Source organism: Monodelphis domestica, chromosome 1 (assembly GCF_027887165.1).
Source record: "Monodelphis domestica isolate mMonDom1 chromosome 1, mMonDom1.pri, whole genome shotgun sequence".
NCBI classification, from domain to species: Eukaryota; Metazoa; Chordata; class Mammalia; order Didelphimorphia; family Didelphidae; genus Monodelphis; species Monodelphis domestica.
The window spans coordinates 455,683,181-455,687,312 of NC_077227.1; positions in this window are offsets into that span (position 1 = coordinate 455,683,181).

Sequence of the window (4,132 nt, forward strand, 5' to 3'; positions counted from 1 at the left end):
CTGTTTTGGTTTTGGTTTTGTTTTAGCAGAAGTCCCAGAGGATAATTTACCTGCCCCTACCACTACCCCACCAATGGCCATATTAGGGAGAAAGGAGCCAGGAGATGGAGGCTATTATCCTGGGAAAAAGAGGAAGAATTCTCCCAATGACCAACAAATCCATCTTACCTCCTTGCATTCTCACCTTGGCTCTGCTATGTCTGACATAGAGAAACTTCCTTCTCCTCTCTGAATTTTATTTACCTTCTCTGAAAAATGGAAGAGGTTATCCCTAAGGTCCTTCAAGAAGTGATCTCCAAGGTCCTTCCAGAGCAAACAGGTCTATAGCAATATTATCCCCCTTCTAGTTCACTATTTGGTCTTTCATTTTCAGAAAGATATATATATATATATATATATATATATATATATAAAACCAACAGATCAAAAAAGTCTGAAATATGATATATATTTACCCCTATTTCTCCAAAACTAAAGAAAGTGAAGAATTGGGCAGCTGGGTGGCTCAGTGGATTGAAAGCTAGACCTGGAGTTTGGAGGTCCTAGGTTTAAATGTGGCCACAGACACTTCCTAGCTATGTGATCCTGGGCAGGTCACTTGACCCCCATTGCCTAGCCTTTACTGCTCTTCTGCCTTGGAACCAATACACAGTATGGATTCTAAGATGAAAGACAAGGGTTTAAAAAAAAAGGTGAAGGAGATGCCTTCTAATATCTTTTTTGGCACCAAATTTAATTTCTCCCTCAGATTTTACTAATTGCAAAATAGTTGGTTGTTATGTTTTTTCTTGTGATCCCTAATGTGCATATTGAAAGGGGGCAAAGCTGGAGTGGGAACCAGCTCTGAGAAGTAACTGCCTTGCTATTTCTTTCATTTATTTTACCAGAAGCCCAGGAGTCCTTGTTACTGAGATATGGCAGTAGCAGATGAGGCACCCCCAGTGAGTTTAGAGGTCTTAGATGAAATGGTACTGTGTAGAAATGCAGGACCTAATAAAGTCTTCTTGGGTCACTGACAGCTCTAACAGGAATTCATTCTATTTGTAACCTTCTTGATCTCTGGGGCCATCACTTCTGGTTTGTAGAAGCTTTTTCCTCTCCAAGCCCAGGTGTGGCTATTTGGGCAGTCACAACAACAATGGATGCCCCATTCCCTCACTTTCCCAGAAGGTGGGTTCCAGAGAATCTATTCATAAATGCAGGCAGGCACAATTAAAGGGAATTTCTAGCTTGGTTTAAATGATATAAGCCCTCCCTCCTTGGTCTTTCTGGGACTGCCAGTCTATACTTCTAGAACAGATTTCTCCCTTCCTTCCTCCTACAAACTAGGAGCTCAGTCACACCCTTTCCCACATAAATAATGACAAACAGCTGCAAAGACTCATGAAAAGAGCAACCATGTCATGTAAACCCATCTTGGCAGGATCGAACTAACTCTGGCAGGCTGTAACCAGCCCTCACTACCAGAGCAGACAGGCAATAGGCCTTTTTAACTCCTTACAGTTAAATCTCAGTAATCTTAACTAGATAGCAGGAAGCTAGCATGAATCAATGAGAAATCTGAATTAAAGAACATTCACAAAGCAAAGCTGAGTCTGTACTTTGAAGGGAAAGAAATATTAGCAAGCAACGTTGCCTACTCAAGCAGGAAAGAATCATTTGGTATTAGCACATTGTTGTCACAAAAAGGCATATTACTTACGTTCTTGAAAATGTCTCCTTTAAAGTAGGATAGACATCTCCCCAGCGCTGTTGTTTGTACAGCTTATAGAATCATAGCATTAGAAGGGCTCTCAGAGGACATCTAATCTAATATCTATCCAAGAGTCCATTTAGGACATCACCAATAAGTAATTATCCAGTCTTTGCTTGAAGGCTTGGACATAGCTAATTGTCAGGGGAGGCAATGTGGGATAGTAGACAGAAAACGGACCTTAGTGGTAAAAAAACAAACCTGAGTTCCATTCCTGCCTCTGGGGCATAGAGGCTGTAGGACCCTGGGCAGGCAACTTACTTCATTTCTCAATATTCAAGGCCAGTGGTGTCAAATAGGAACACATTCCTGCAGAATGCATATGGACTTAGAAAACCACAAATTAAAATTATTTACATTAAATTATGTTTTTATTTCCTTTGTTAATTGTTTCCAAATTACATGTTAAGGCAGCTACTTGATACAGCAGATAGAATGCTGGTCCTAGAGACAGGAAGATTCATCTTCCTGAGTTCAAATGTGACTTTAGACAATTACCAGCTGTATAACTCTGGGCAAGTCACTTCACCTTATGGGAACATACAGAGAAGTGGGGGGTCAGAGTGTCAGTTTCCCCATCTGTAGGAAATGGCAAATCGCTCTAGTATCTTTGCCAAGAAAACCCCAAATGGAGTTGCAGAGTTGGACACAACTGAAAAAGGACTGAACAACAAAATTACATCTTACTTTGGTTCTTTGTACCAGGGAATATTGTGGGCTGTCTGTCCGTGTGAGTTTGACACCTCTGTTCTAGGCAACTCTCTAAGACTATAAATTTGGCATGGAAGGTGCTATCCTGAGTTAGCACCGGGAATTTCCTCACACCGGAGCTCCCTGAATCAATGAAATCTCAGATTTAGAACCTATCCCCAATTTTGAGGAAGCTTTTCTTTATGTCAAGCCTAATTTGACTTCCCTATAACTTCCTCCCATTGCCCTTAGTTCTTCCCTCTAGTATCAACCAGAACAAGTCTGATTATAGCCCTTCAAATATGGAGTACGGCTATCAAACCATCTCTAAGTCTTCTCTTCTTCACTGTAAATGCCTCAGCTCCTTCAAGTTATCCTTGGTTGGCATGATGGTGAAGCCTCTCACCCTACTCTGAATGGACCATGTTGAGATTTGTTTTCTCCAGAGAGAGCAGAAAGAGTAAGCTCAGTCCACCTCTTTACAAGATTACTGAGGATTCTCCATTAGATGTCCCTGAATTAAAGAGGGTACCATCTATGTTAGGCACCAGGATATCAAAGAGCCTTGAGGGCGTAAGGATCAGATCAACAGACAAATACATAAATAAGCCAATAAATCCAATGACCAAATAGCCTCTGGAATTTTGTCAGTGCAGTTGTATGTGGCTATATGTCATTTTGTGTGCTCTGATTGGTGTTTGGGCAACTAGGCAGACCTGAGATTATAATCCCTATTTTCCAGGTGAGGAAACTGAGGTCCAGGGCTGGGAAAGAACTTTTTCATGGTCATATGGTTAGTCAATGGTGCAGTTATGTCCAAAACTAAGATTCTCTAGGTCTCCTGACAAGTAGACAAAGCAATCTCCCAACCACACCATATTTTAAGGAAATATCTGATCCATTCCCAGGGTTCTATAATCTATGTTCAGTTCTGGGAAGTGATAATGAGAAATAATCTATTTTAAAATTTGTAAGTGACCTTAAAGTTCATCTATTCCAAACTCCTCATTTTACGGATGAGGAAACAAAGCAGTGAAATCACTTGCCCAAAGGTATACAAGTATTAAATAGTAGTGGTAAGATTTGAACTTGGGCTCTTTGACTTCAAAGTCACTGCTCTTTCCACTATGATACAGCACACTATATCTTGAAGTCTGAGAAGAGGGGTTTGGATTGGACTGAATGAAAAGGGATAAGGTAAAATGGAATAAGAAAGGATGGGATGGGATGATATGGGAAAAGGTCAATTCCCAGTTGCTTTGAGAGGGTAAAAAATGTGAACAGTGGAGGTTGAAGGAAAGGGATATTCAGTGGGTTAATATAGGTTAGAGAGAAGAGTCAGAAAAAATAAGGGGAAAGATTAAGCTCCAGAATTAGAAATTCTGGTACCACAGATCCTACACTGCTCCCTATGACAAAAGCCAACATTTTTGACTATTCTGCCTCATATCCCAATGGGATACTTTGGACAGCTGATTTCCCGTTCAAGAAGGAGCAGATGTTTTATTCTCCAATCTCTCCCTGGCATTCATACTTTCCTATATTAGCAGCTTCCCTTACTCACCCAATCTCCCTGGTCCCTTCAAAGAAGGGCAAAATTCCCCCACTCCCAGCCTTGGCCTCTATCCCTGGAATCGGTCTCCTAAATCCCTTCCAATTGTTTAACATCCCAAACCATGGGATTGGCTC